Source organism: Nomascus leucogenys, chromosome 22a, assembly GCF_006542625.1.
Source record: "Nomascus leucogenys isolate Asia chromosome 22a, Asia_NLE_v1, whole genome shotgun sequence".
NCBI lineage: Eukaryota > Metazoa > Chordata > Mammalia > Primates > Hylobatidae > Nomascus > Nomascus leucogenys.
Genome location: NC_044402.1, coordinates 135,087,278 through 135,103,058, shown reverse-complemented (window position 1 = coordinate 135,103,058; position 15,781 = coordinate 135,087,278).

The following is a 15,781-nucleotide window of genomic DNA, read 5'->3' as shown; positions in this document are numbered from 1 at the left end:
AACAAATACTTAAAATATGATATTATTACAGTTACATAATTGTAACAATTATTACAATAAATTATTATAAATGTTTGGTTAAAGATATTACTCAAGTCATTAAAATCATAATTCTAATACAGATAGCAAGCACACGGGAGAGTTGTTATTAACTCATGGGTAAGAAAACAGTGGAAAAACAGAGATTGTTCAGAGAGAATAGGAGACATAGTGAGGAAAAAATGCTGAAAAATACTTGATTTAGATACAAAACTGATCAATATTTCCTGGTGCATTTCCATAGGGTAATTAAACCATAACCCTCAGGGTAATCTTGTCTAATGGATCAGTCACTTTACCTCATCAGTTTTCTCCAGATTAATACAGCCCTAATCAATTATTAATCAAGCCAGTCTATTCTCTGAGAGTGAGAGGACCTTCAAACAGGCTCATTAGAAAATCATTTAGCTTAATACTAAAAGGTAATGAGATTTTTTTTTTTGCCTTATTTCTGAGTTTTGAAAACTTTTCCTAAGTACCTGTGAATATGACTTTGATGGCTTTTCTAAGGGTGCATGATAGGAAAGTTGCCACAACAGAACCTTCTGGAAAACTGCCTGCACAATGAGTGGTCTTGGGGTCAATCTCAGGTCCCCCAGAACCCGGCTTACTTCCTCTTCTTGCTGTACAGAGCAGAGGTCAGGGACCCTTCTGTTCAAATTCTAAGAGGCTCTGGTTAGGGGACTGTGTGGGGCAGACTATGCTTTCTGTTGGAACCCCATGGGGAAAGGAATAAACGTAGAAAGCCTGCCTTATTCACGTGGGCTGCAGATTCCCCAGGCCTTGTCTCTTGACCTGCAGCCAGCAACTCCTGAGTGTCAGGGGCACAGGAAAGCCTGGGTTCACCACTTCAAGCTGTTGTTGATTCCTGTAGGGCAGGGGTGTCCAATGTTTTGGCTTTCCTGGGCCACACTGGGAGAAGAGGAATCGTCTTGGGCCACACATAAAATACGCTAACACTAACGATAGCTGATGAGCTAAAAATACATATATATATCACAAAGCAATCTCATAATGTTTTAAGAAAGTTCACAAATCTGTGTTGGGCTGCATTCAAAGCCTTCCTGGGCCACCTGTGGCCTATGAGCTGTGGGTTGGACAAGCTTGATGTCATTTTCTCTCTCATGTTCTTTCTTCTGCTCATAAATAAGAAACTCCGACATCCCTGGCTCTAAAAAGATCTAGAGTAGAATCTTTATTCTTCCCTCATCCCTCAGAGGTAGGTGTGCAAATCTGATAGGTCCATTTTACACTGGGTTGTGTCTAAAAGCAACACCAGCTCCTGTTCTCCAGCTTCCCGTTCTTAAAGGCCTGGCTTGGACCAGACCTAGGGGAGCCAGTATTGCATTTCCCCCCATCATGCTGTGAGCAGACAGCAAAGGCCTGCCTCAGGCCGATCCCTGCTCTGTTCCTGTGGTCAAGGTTCTTCATCTGCAACCTGGGCAGGTCAGGAGGACCGGGCTCAGGAGGTTCTGCTTCCTTTAATTCAAGGACAAAGAGGTAGGCTGCTCCATCCTGGACTGGAGCTGTAACCCTGAGGGGTTCTTCCTGCCCACTGCATAAAGAAGGACCATGGCATTGTAGTAGAGAAAGAGTTTAGTAGACACAAGGCTGGCCATGCCACATGGGAGATGGAGTTCATACTCAAATTATCCTGTCCAAAGCTACTAGGTTAGAAATTTTTCATAGGCAGTTCGTGGGAAGGGATGGGGGTGGCCAGGTAATAGGTGCTTGCTGTTGATTGGTTGGGGCAGAAATGAAATCATAGGGGGTCAAAACTGTCCTCCTGTGAGCTAAACCAATTCTGGGTGGAGCCACAGAATCGGGGTTGGTGGGTCCAGGCGGAGCCATGGGTGTCAGACATGCAAAAAACCTGAGAAGATATTTCAAAAGGCCAATCTTAGGATCTACCATAGTGATGTTATTTGCAGGAGCAGTTGGGAAAGCTGCATATCTTATGACCTCCGGAATAATGGCTGACAATCATTCATGTCTGTGCCTTAGCAATAGTGATGTTATTTGCAGCAGTTAAGTGGGGAAATTAAATATCTCATGACCTCCGGAATAATGGCTGACAATTGTTCATGTCTGCGCCTCAGCAATAGTGATGTTATTTGCAGGAGTAATTGAGGAAGCTGCATATCTCATGACCTCCAGAACAATGGTTGATAATCATTCATTCTGCACCTTAGAAGGACTCAGGCCCCTCTCTCTGCCCAGCCTGATGGCCTCCCAATAGCTTTACAAAAATGGCTGAGTTTTAGGAGAGGCTTACTATCATTTAAACTATAGCCTAAATGTCTTTCAAAATTAGCTTGGCCCAATAGCCCAGGAAAAATTAAGGGAAAGGCAAGATGGGATCCCTTTAGCTGTCATCATTTTCTCACTAACATAACTTTTGCAAAGGCAGTTTCACGGCCAAAGGAAGTTTCCAACATAGTGTACAAGAGGGGTTGCATGCGGCTGTGACTTGGCTCTGATCAGCAGATTTAGGGCTATGCCTGGATCCCAGCTGGTTCCTGGTGCCCGTTCTCAGTTGCTAAAATCTGGAGTAGGAGGATGGTAAAGAAATAGCACCCAAAACCTCCTGATGGTTTCTATTATTTCTCCAGAGTCAAGACCCCAAAGAGCAAGCCTGCCTGAAGTGAAGCAAGATGGTGATTCTCGAGTCACCTGCACAGCAAATCATCAATCACGTTATGCTCTGGCTCCGATCATGACAGATTGGCAAGGATATTCTGTGTCTGCCTGTTCATGAAACTAGTGATGTCTTATGTTTGGCGGGAGCATGGGACTTTTGCCCCACAAACATCTGGATTCACATGAAATGAACTCAAACATTTTTATTTCTGGAGTCTAGTAGAATCAGAAGAGCCAACTGGGGCTTGAGGAGACATTTAAGGTACGATAGCTCCTGGTGCATCTCTGCACCCCTGCTGCAAACCTCCACAGCAGACACTGCCCCGGTCAAGACCCTCTCCTACAAGACAGATCTGGCTGTGTCTTGTTCATAATCAAGATCATCCCCGATGGCTAAACAATCGGTAATTTAACAGGAGATTATGAACAATACACAGCCGGGCTCTCTCTCCTAGTGCAGGGATTGATTTCACTGACACTTTTGCTTATACTTCTGGTATGACTAGAGAATTAACAAGACTGAACAGTCTGTCTCCAGGACAGCAACTGGTGTTATCTTTCTCTCTCTTATGAAAATTTTTCCCTATAAAATTTTTGTCTCAGCTTTCTTAAAAGATTTTGCGTTGTAAAATAGACAGAGCCTTGTAGCTCTTGGGAGTGAGAAATTCAAAGGGTTAGTCTTGCTAGAATTTGGATGTGACTGTAGATGGATTTTCCCTCCAAGGTTCAGGCAGATTCTGTGAGCTCGTTCTCCCTTAAAAAGTAAAGTTGGTACTCCCTGGAAGGTTCAGGCCTGTGGCAAGCCGATGTTTAGAAAGGGCCACAGGTTCTATCTGGTCTTTCAGAAACAGGAGACAAATGGCTTTCAGCAAATCAATGCTTTGGCTCCTCTCAAAGGACAGGTCTCTTCTGGATAGTTGTATGGAGCAACTTTGAAAGGGATTGTACACACTTGGGAAGAGCTGGAAGATAAGAAAATTCCTGTGTGTTCAAGCAAACTCATCATTATAAAACCAAGTTCCCTGTAAACAATAAATCTCACTATTGGAAGGAATTTAAGAAAGTTTTTCTCTAGAAAAGTCACCCAAATAATATCCAAAAGACACCATCAGCCCCTCTCTCAGTCTTTTTTTCTTTCTTTTTTTTTTTTTTTTGAGACAAGGTCTCACTTTGTCACCCAGGCAGAAATACGGTGGCGCAATCTCAGCTCACTGCAGCCTCAACCTGCCAGATTCCAGCAATCCTCCTGCCTCAGACCCCAAGTAGCTGGGACTACAGGCAGGTGCCACCACGCCCAGCTAATTTTTGTATTTTTTGTAGAGACAGGGTTTTGCCATGTTGCCCAGGCTGGTCTCGAACTCCTGAGCTCAAATGACCTGCCTGCCTTGGCCTCTGAAAGTGCTGGGATTACAGGTGTGTCCCACCGCACCTGATCCTCCCTCAGGTGCTGGCCCTTCCTCAGTGGACTCTCCTTGCATGGGGGGTGGGGCATGGCAGCTCTGGCCTCTCAATCTCTCTTAGGTTCACACATCACAACTAAGAGAAGGCTTTCATTGGCCCAGCCGGGCTCACATGCCCTTTCTTGGCCAGTCATGGTGGTTAGGAAATGGGGTGCTCTGATCGCTCAGGCCTGGGCTTTGTCACATCCATGATCAAGAAGAAAGGGAGCCACATCAGATCCATAAGGCGTGGGCTCCCACAGGAGGGCTTTTGTATTAGGAGAATGGGGAGGAGTGCTGACCACCATGTCCAGAAAAGGGCCTCTCCAAATATGAAGGCTAATAACTACACAGAGATACAGCTTATTGGGTTCTCGTGAGCACAGGTTTTGCATAATTCCTTGCTCCCAACCCACTGACCCCATTGGAAATTGACTACATAGAAACTGGTACATAAGTATAAGCCAGCTCAGGTCAGCTTCAGACCCTCTGACACTTTTATGGTTCTTATATCACATTGGGTGTTCTTTATCCTATGCTATAGAATCCAAGGTCTGGAGGCGGATGCAGGGGTATATGGAGAATTGGCTGGGCATGATGGCTCATGCCTGTAATCTCTGCACTTTAGGAGGCCAAGGCAGGTGGATCACCTGAGGTCAGGAGTTCCAGACCAGCCTGGCCAACATGGTGAAACCCCATCTCTACCAAAAATACAAAAATTAGCCAGGCATGGTGGTGGGTGCCTGTAATCCCAGCTACTCAGGAGGTTAAGGCAGAAGAATCACTTGAACCCAGGAGGCAGAGGTTTCAGTGAGCTAAGATTGTGCCACTGCACTGCAGCCTGGGTGACAGAGCCAGACTCCATCTCAAACAAACAAACAAACAAACAAAAAACTTGAGGGAATCAGGGCACACTGAGGGCCCAGGTCACATGGCTACTTGGTGGCTGTGTGGACCTTGATTGGAGGGCTGCTGATGTTCATTCTAGGACCATGTCCTTTTCCTTTTTTAGGACAAGGGTATCACTGCTAGTTTCCCTGGCTTGACAGACATTGCAGTGACGAATTGTGGTTAAATCTGCTGTAAAGACAGCTTAAAATTCATTAAGAGACTCTGAGGTTGGATTAGAAATGCTAATTTCAAGACATCCAAGTAATTCATTCTCATTGGCATTTTTCATGTTGCTTTAGAGGCTGCTGAGAAATGAAGGAACTGAACACTGAACAGTAAAGGACAAGAATCTTGAGAAGGACAACCTAAGCCTGTCCTTCCCAGCACCTCCTTTACACCGGGAAGAAACTCTCCCATGAAATTGGAGGTCCCATGGGTGCTTTTAGGGTTAAACCGAGATTTTAAAACTCCATTCTTGGCTGGACGCGGTGGCTCACGCCTGTAATCCCAGCACTTTGGGAGGGTGAGATGGGCGTATCAGGAGGTCAAGAGATTGAGGCCATCCTGGCCAACATGGTGAAACCCCGTCTCCACTAAAAATACAAAAATTAGCCTAGCGTGGTAGTGCATGCCTATAGTCCCCAGCTACTTGGGAGACTGAGGCAGGAGAACCACTTGAACCTGGGAGTCGGAGGTTGCAGTGAGCCGAGATGACACCATTGCACTCCAGGGAAGACTCTGTCTCAAAAACAAAACAAAAACCAAAACTCCATTCTTGCTAAATGTCCCCTCCTGGGAGGATGGAACAGATACACTTTTTCCTATTCCCCCTGCTGAGTACGACTCAAAGCCTGGACGTTGCCTATAAAACAAACATAAGGAGACTCTGAAAGGTAGAGAGAAGGACACAGATCAGACGGAGACCCAGGAATGACAGGGTGGTCAGTTTTCTAGCTTCTGTTTTGGCCTTGTGTGTATCAGATTTGGAGCTGAAGAAGCCTGTAACACAGAAAGGTGCAGACAAAAAAAAAGGGTCTCAACAAAAGCCCGGTCTCTCTGCCAAAAGGGCAGCCTATGAAGACAGCAGACTTAGATAATAACTGACCACCCCTGCCAAACACTGCAGGAGAAAACTGAAACCCCACCACCTACCCCCTCAGTAAATGCTGTGTGGGGAGCCTAGAGTTCTGCTGCCTGTAACTGGGTGCTCCAATACCTGCCAGCGTAGTCCCAGACAAAGCCGAGTCACAAGCCTGGACTTGACTTTCTCCCCCACCCAACAGTAATGAGGCACCCCACCCCCCGCCCACTGAGCCGGGTAGGGTAGCTGTGTCAGGGTGGGTCTATTGGAAAGTGAAGATTTTCAACACCACCCAGCAGTAATGAGGCCACCCTCCCCTTGGTGTCAGTGGAGTCTACACGAAGAGCAATAACGAGGTGTTACTATCTGTCCCAGCCTGGGGGCCGGGGGGTCAGGGGAGGTCTGTGGGATGCTGGAGCTCCCACCCCTGGCCAGCAGTAACAAGGACCCCTCCCCACTAAGGCATCAATGGCAGAGGGGCATCACTGCTTCCATTGCTAGTGCAATGTCAGAGGAAGCCAGCTAAACAGGTTTAAAAAGTTCTGACTAACATAGTGAAACCCCATCTCTACTAAAAATACAAAAATTAGCTGGGCATAGTAGCTGGCACCTGTAATCCCAGCTACTTGGGATGCTGAGGCAGGAGAATCCCTTGAACCTGGGAGGCGGAGGTTGCAGTGAGCCAACGTCACACCACTGCACTCCAGCCTGGATGACAGAGTGAGACTCCATCTCAAAAAAAAAAAAAATTAGATAATCAATAGATACCAAAATCAAGATGGCAAACATATTAGAATTATCTGTCAAAAGAATAGTGGCAGCATCAAATGCCAGTAGGGCTGTAGAGAAACTGCATCACTCACACATTGCTGGTGGGAATGTAAAGTGATACAGCCACTTGAGGAAACAGTTCGGCAGTTTCTTAATGAAACTAAACACGCAATTATCATGCAACCCAGTGATTGCACGCGTGGGCATTTATCCAAGAGAAATGAAATCTACGCTCACACAAGAAACTGTACACAAATGCTCACAGCAACTTGACTCGGAATAGTTGCAAACTGAAAACCACTCAGTTGTCCTTTAAGAGGCAAATGACTTGACAAGCTGTGTTCTGTCCATGCCATGAAAGATACCACTCAGCAATAATGATTTTAAAAAACACAAAGAAGAAACGATTTATACACACAACAATCAGGATGAATTATGCTAAGTGAAAAGGCCAGTCCCAAAAAGTTATATACTTAAGATTCCATTTATATAACATTATTTTTTATCTCTTTTTTTTTATTTTAATTTTTTTTGAGACAGGGTCTTGCTTTGTTGCCCAGGCTGGAGTGCAGTGGCATGATCTCAGCTCACTGCAACCTCTGCCTTCCAGGCTCAAGCAATTCTCCTACCTCAGCCTTCTGAGTAGCTGGGATTAAAGGTGCTCACCACCACCAGCTAATTTTTGTATTTTTTGTGGAGACAAGGTTTCACTATGTTACCTAGGCTGGTCTTGAACTCCTGTGCTCAAGCAATCTTCCTGCCTCAGCCTCCCAAAGTGGTGGGATTACAGGCATGAGCCACCACGCCCAGCCTGATTTAACATCCTTAAAATGAGAAAATAATTGTGAGGACTAAACTCTGACCTTTTTTTCTTCTCTTGCCCAAATTCCTATCTAAGGGGCCTGGGGAATCACACCTTACAAACCATAAAGTCTCATCAGAGAGGCTTTATCTAACCCTGTATAATGTGGCCTGCTTCCCAACCTGACTCTGCTATACATCACATGATAGATAAGGAAGGAAATCAAAATATTTTAACCCCAAATCTATTTCCTTGCCATATCTTGAAATTACCCTGCAAAGTCATCTCTTGCAGGGAAAAATCTGCATTCTGTAGAGAATCCCCTTTCCCTTTCCCAGAATTTCCTCCTGATCCAAGAGAGAATCAGCTAAGAGTCTGGCACCTTTTTAAGTCTGATAAGAAACATTTACCATCTATTCCCTCTGAAGCCTGCTACCTGGGAGCTTCATATAATAAGAAGAACCTTGGTCTCCACAATCCCTTATCTTAACCTAGACATTCATTTCCTTTCTGTTGATTCCAGGTCTTTAAACTCTTTCAACCAATTGCCAATCAGAAAATTTTTAAATCTACTTATAACCTGGAAGCCCCCATTCCACCCCCGAGTTATCCCACCTTTCTGGACTGAACAGTGTCCACCAATGTACACCTTAAATGTATTTGACTGATGTCTCACGTCTCCCAAAAAATGTATAAAACCAAGATGCACCCTGACCACCTTGGGCACAGGTTCTCAGGGTCTCCTGAGGGCTGTGTCATGGGCATGGTCATTCACATTTGGCTTAGAATGAATCTCTTCACATATTTTACAGAGACTCTTTTTGTCTACAGTTGAAATGGAGAACAGCTTAGGAAATGCTCAGGGTTAGGAGACAGTGGGAGTAGGGAGGCAGTGGAAGTAGGGAGGCAGTGGGAGTAGGGAGACAGTGACTACAGAAGGACATGGTGAGGGGTCCCAGTTGAGATGGAAATATCCTACATCTTGACTGTATCTGTGTCAATATCCTGGTGCTGATATTGTATTGTAGTTTTGTAATAGGTTGCTATTGGGGGTAACTGGGTAAAGGGTACACAAAATCCCTCTGTATCATTTCTCAGAAGTGCATGAAGCTACAATTATCTCAAAACAAAAAATCTAAAGACAAAAAAATGAAGCTCATTCTTCTGCTTCCAGCTAGAGTGGCTAGCCAGGTTAAATAGTTTTGATATTTCTAGAACCTAGCATGGGACCCCTTTCATACACTGAAGTGAAATATCTGGTGAAAAATGGATCACAAGTTAAAACAGCCTGAAGGGCTCTGTCCACGGAAATGTGTCCTGTCCACTGTCCCCTTCATCTCAGCCTCTGTGGGGACAGAGCAGAGTGAGGCTATAGTATAAGATAAAGCCTTTTGTTATTTGTGATTTCTTGGGCAAGTTACTTCAACTGTTTGTTTCTGTTAGTAAAATATGCACAATAGTACCTGTTTTCTGAAGTTTTTATAAAGAGTAAATAAGGAAAAGTGTGAAACAATGGGTGTTCATAGCTATGATTCAGATCAAACAATAGGTAGTAGATTATTGTAATGGAATAAAGAAGGCAAAATTAGTAGAAATATAAAATGTACTGAAAATTATACAAAAGAAGAAAATTGTTCTTTGTTCTGTGTTATGCCCTCTTTGGATTAATCAATTATTTTTATCAATCCCTTGTTCTCTCCTTCTACTGGCTTTATTTTTGTTATACATTTCTCTATTATTCTTTTAGTGGTTACTATATATTATCATACACATCCTTCACTTATTAGATATATCAGTAATTTTTTTATCATTTCCAGGAGAATGTAAAGAGCTTACAACAAGTTATAGCTGTTTATCTTACCTGCCTTTATATATATATAATTTTTTTGAGACTAAGTCTTACTCTGTCACCAAGGCTAGAGTGTAGTGGCATGATCTCAGCTCATTGCGACCTCTGCCTCCTGGGTTCAGGTGATTCTCCTGCCTCAGCCTCCTGAGTAGCTGGGATCACAGGCATGGGCCACCACACCTGGCTCATTTTTGTATTTTTGGCAGAGACAGGGTTTCACCATGTTGGCCAGTTTGGTCTCAAACTCTTGACCTCAAGTGATCTGCCTGCCTCTGCCTCCCAAAGTGCCGGGATTACAGGCATAAGCCACCATGCCCTGCCTATCCTATCTGACTTTTGTGATAACATTTTGCATTCTGATTTTATATTTTAAGTTTCAATGATACATTATCATTTGATACAGTTGATGATATTTTAAAATTTACACACATATTTGCCTCTTTTAATGCTCATTATTTCTTCCTGTTTTACTGTGCATTTACCTGGAATCAAAAAAATCAAAAAACTCCTTTCAGTATTCCTTTCTCTTTTTTTGGTAGAGTCAGGGTCTTTCTATGTTGTCCAAGCTGGACTCAAACTCCTGGGCTCAAGTGATCCTCCTGCCTCAAATTTCTGAGTAGCTGGGACTGCAGGTGCACACCACAGTGCCTCGATTAGTATTTCCTTGTTTAATATTAAATGACCATGAATTCTGTCAGGATTTTCTAACTCTAAAGATGTTTTTATTTCTGTTTCACTGTTGGAGAATATTTTTGCTACATACAAACTTCTACATTAGTAGCTGTTTTCTTTCAAAACATTAAGTATACCAATTCCATTGCTTTTTGGTTTCCACTGTATTGGTTGAGAAATCAGCTGTCAGTCTTATTACTGTAGCTTTAAAAGTAAAGTCATAGCAATAATATTTCCTAGTATAAATAATTCCTATAATTCTATTTTACACACTCACACACATACATATACATATAAACTAAAGTTCTTTCATGTGTTCTAAGTCCATGGATACATTTGTTAAGGTTCCAAATTAAAATGAAGAATGTAAACTAATTCATCAATCTAGAGTACAAAAGATAGAAACAGGGTGGTCACACTAATAGACCACATTCTTTTACATATTACAAACATACTAAGTTATCCATTATGTACAGATTTGGTTTTAATTTTTAAACCATTTTGAATTTAATTCTAACACTTTCTGGAGTTAAAAGATTTCTATTCACTAAAAAAGACAGTTAAAATCTTATTTTACTGAGGTTACATAATTCTAAAATATTTAGGAGTTGATATATATAAGATTAAGGAAACTCAATACATTAAAACATTAAAGTTAACTGAGCTATCTTAGGGCCAAAGATTTTAAGAGATCTTCTTATATACTAATTGAGCCAAAAGAGCTCCTTTTTAGAATTACTGGATCATAAGCCTCAAATTTGTAACAAAGTTGGTCTCAAAGCTTATGTAGCCCTTTATACCAGGAGTCACAATATTTTCATTAATTTTTAATTCAAATGTCAGATGTCAACAACTCCTATCCAGGATGATTACTTGTTTGGATTTTCTATTTCCTTTTTATTTTAAAGATATTTAAATACATTTTTAGTCAAGCTATATGGACTTTGTACTTTATGAGATTTTTAAACTTTTTTTAGAATTATGCAATTCTTAGGAATTTTTAATATTTTTATATTTATTTATTTATTTATTATTTGAGCTGGAGTCTCCTTCTGTCACCCAGGCTGGAGTGCAGTGGCACATCTTGACTCACTGCAACCTCTACCTCCCAGGTTCAAGTGATTCTGTTGCCTCAGCCTCCTCCAGTAGCTGGGACTAAAGGCGCACGCCACCAGGCCCAGCTAATTTTTTTTTTTTTTTGTATTTTTAGTAGAGATGAGGCTTCACCACATTGGCCAGGCTGGTCTCAAACTCTTGACCTCAGGTAATCTGCCCTCTTCAGCCTCCCAAAGTGCTGAGATTATGGGCGTGAGCCATTGCCCCTGGCCAATTCTTAGGAATGTTTTTAAAAGCTATCTGGCTAATTTCAGACACCCCACATGGCTTTGCTGGAGTTGTGGGTCATAGTAGTTTAGGTTATTATTATACTCCATTCTCCACATCCCCCTCCTCCCTCCCTTGGACCTTGGGTGGCTTCTGCTTATAAACCTCCTGTGACAATGGAAGTGTAGAGAAGAGGAGAGTGATCACGAGCAGGATCTGAAAAATTGCCTTTAACCTCCAGGAAAGGAGAAATTGGATATTGGGACATTGGGACATTGGGATTTTTTTCTTTTCCTTTTTTTTTTTAAGACAGAATCTTGCTCTGTCATCCAGGCTGGAGTGCAGTAGGATAATCTCAGCTCACTGCAACCTCCACCTCCCAGGTTCAAGTGACCCTCATGCCTCAGCCTCCCAAGTAGCTGGGATTACAGGCACATGCAACTGCGCCCAGCTAATTTTTGTATTTTCAGTAGAGGAGGGGTTTCATCATGTTGGCCAGGCTGGTCTCGAACTCCTGACCTCAGGTGATCCACCTGCCTTGGCCTCCCAAAGTGCTGGAATTACAAGTGCGAGCTACTGTGCCTGGCCAACATTGGGATTTCTTATAGGTTGCTCCACAATGTTCTCTAGTTGTAAAATAGGAGTCAAGATTCAGGCAAGAACCCTGCCTCCAGGAACAAAGGCAGTGAATTTGGGGTGAATCACTTAAAGTTGGGGACAGAGTGAAAAGGGGTGAGGAACACCTTCAGTTATGCCATTTTAATGTTCTGCTATGCCAATGCTCTTGTTCCATCCCCTTTATGTGGCTTGGCTGTTGAAGAGATGAGTGTTTAAAAGGAGAGTGTCATGTTGTGGAAAGAACATTGAACTCAGAGCTAAAAGATCTGGGCTAGAGTGAGCGTTGCTTCCATCACCTAACAACTCTGTTTCCTTGGGCAGGTCACCTAACTTCTGAGCCTGCTTTTTAAAAGTTAAGTTAGAAATCTCACAGGGTGGTTACGAAACATAAATGGAATAGAAACATGAAGAATATCACCCCTCAAATGCTGAGTTCATCCTTAGACTCTTACAGTCCATATTCATTGAATTAATGGATTTAAATAGGCAGCCATTGACTTGCAGATGACCCTCATTCCCTGCCGCGCTGATAATTGACTTTCCCTGAGATTGCTCTGGCAGCTCCTGCTATGAGCCCTTGACATCAGCAGGGAAAGCTTAATGGAGCCTGGCCTATTATGTATTCCATGTGTAATGCTTACCCTCAAGTTAGGAATGAGTGGAGAATGTTGTTCATTCTTCAGTGGCATCCCAAAGCTATTAACATTTCTCTTTGGAGACTATTCTCTACCACAGATATCTTCTCTGCTTGGTCTTATCATTCTTGTTTTGCTATATTTGTACACATATCTTGGTCTTTTCCATGTCCCAGTACCTGCTGTCCTTGATGTTGTAAGTCTTTTTCTTTCCTCTCATTCTCTGTTCAATGTCTTGTGAGAATGGTCTAGTTTATGTACAATAACTTTTCCAGTGCTCCCCTACCTTGGCCTTTGCCTCTATCACTTAGCTAAAATGACTCATTCAGGCTCTCTAGTGATGTCTTGCATGCCAAACCCAGTGATCTTTTCTTAGTTAATATCTTACTTGGGCTCCCTGAAACCATGGACACAGCTAACCAGACTTTCCTGAAACCCTCTCTTCTCTTTGTATGCCTGGTTTTGTGTGATCATGGCTCTCCAGACACTATGGTGTAGTTGCATTCCTGTCTAATGTACACATTCCCCAAGGATTGGCCAATGTCTTCTGTTTTTTTTCTTCATTTGTGCTTTCTTAGAAAATCAAATCTGTGCTGGGCTCAGTGGCTCACACCTGTAATCCCAGCACTTTGGGAGGCCAAGGTGGATGGATAGCTTCAGCTCAGGAGTTTGAGACCAGCCTGGGCAACATATGAGACCCCATCTCTACCAAAAATACAAAAAATAAGCTGGGTGTGGTGGCGTGCACCTGTGGTCCCAGCTACTTGGGAGGCTGAGGTGGGAGGATTGCTTGAGCTCAGGAGGTCAAGGCTGCAGTGAGCTGAGATCACACCAGTGCACTCCAGCCTGGGTGACAGAGCCAGACCCTCTCTAAAAAAAAAAAAAAAAATCAAATATTCCATAACTTCAACCATTACCTCTGTTCCAGTGACTTAAAGGCTACATCCCCACTATCTTATTTGCTAGATTTATTTAACACATGCTGTATAGGGCTGCAGAAGATAAAATAATTGAGACTTAGGTCACATGAGAAAGGCAGGAAACAAGGGAGTGGTAAAGGAGAGTATTAAAAAGAACATCATGCCAGAACATCTGGGCATGGTGGTTTATACCTGTAATTCCAGCACTTTGAGAGGCCATGGTGGGCGGATCACTTGAGGTCAGGAGTTTGAGACCAGCCGGGCCAACATGGTGAAACCCCATCTCTACTAAAAATACAAAAATTAGCCAGGCATGGCGGTAGGCACCTGTAATCCCAGCTACTCAGGAGGCCGAGGCACAAGAATTGCTTGCACCTGGGAGGCAGAGGCTGTAGTGAGCCAAGATTGTGCCACTGCACTCCAGCCTGGGCAACAGAGCGAGACTCAGTCTCAAAAAAGAAACAAAAACAAAGAACATAATGCCAAAATAAATTGAACTTAAATATGTTGAACACCTATTTAAAAAATTCTTACGTTGATTGAAAAACAAAATCCATTTATATATGTTTATAAGAGGCCCGTGGAAAACAAAAGTGGCATATCTGAAAGGCCTAGTGTAAAATTAAATAACTAAAACTAACTCAAAAAATAAAAAGAACAAACAGATATATAAAAATTGAATACAAAGAAAGCAGGAATAAAGTACATTTAAGTAAAATTCAAGAAAAAATTCATGGGACCAAAGGACCGTTTTCAATTGCTAAAGGATATAATTCACTTCACAGGATATAATACAATTGCTATTAATCTTTTTCTGAATAATATTACATCAAACTTAAAGGTCAAATCATTAGAAAATCAAGAAGCAGCAGTGAGAAGTTAAGCAGCAGTGGGTAGATTTTCACACAGCCATGAGGTAGAATTTCAGCCATGTGGTAGAATGTTCTATGCCCATATGTTAAAACTAATGTGCACAAAAAAAGCTTACATTATTAGCTTTTCATTTATAGGAGAAAGAGATCAAGATATATCAGGCATTAAGAAGGCTTTTCTTTCCCCAGCACAACCTTGGATAAGTCACTCAGATTCTGCTTGAGTGTTTCAACCTATGCTACACAGAGGAAATATATGGCCTGGAACAGTAATGGATGAATGACATTGAAGGCTGTTTTGAAGTTGAAGAACAACCTAATTCAATGGCCACGGAGCTTCAGCAGTATTGAGCTATTAGTTGTTAGAGTATGTTTAGAAATTTTAAATCTAGATGCTTGGGAAATGGAATATCATATTTACCTGAGCAATAACATTGATATGGAATGTCACAAGACAATTTGAGAAACCTCCAGAAAAACACTAATTTGACAATAATAGTTTGCACTTTTCTCACATTGAGTCTATGGCTTTTATAATGCCAAACTATAATCATGCCCTTGGGAAGACTAATGGGAATTAGGAGAGTTAATTATTAGTGGAGGCAACAATAAGATTCAGAATGTTCTGTAAAATTGTAGACTCTCAAGGTTAGCCATGACCTTCAGTTTCATCCAGTCCAACTCCTTGCTTAACTCTTGAATCCCTCTAGAGGATTCCTGCTGGGGGGTTGTGCCATTGGCAGCAAAGTCATTACAATTTGATGCAGTCTATTCTGACCTTTGTAGTGCTGACCTTTCAAAAGCCGTTATTTTGATTCTGTACTTTCTACTTATAGGTTTCAGCTGTATAATAAATAATCAGTTAGAAAAAGTCTAACCTCTTTTCCACATGTATATTAGAGACAGAAACCACACCATTCATTGGAACAGGGAAGATGTAATTTAATGTATTGCTAATTACAGAAAGTGGTTAATTACCTAAAAAATAAAAAAGGACTGTAAGAGGTCAAGAAGCAGGTACAAAGGAGCAGCTATTTATTGCAGGACAAAGAAAGTGGATAATAAAGGAACAAAAGACGAAGAGAGCCCCACCCCACACCAAGGCTGAGATTCAGACCTCATTGAAGAGAGCATCACTACAGCAGGAACACACAGCCTGACATATGCAAGAAACTTGGCAGAGGATGGCCGGGCACAGTGGCTCATGCCTGTAATCCCAGCACTTTGGG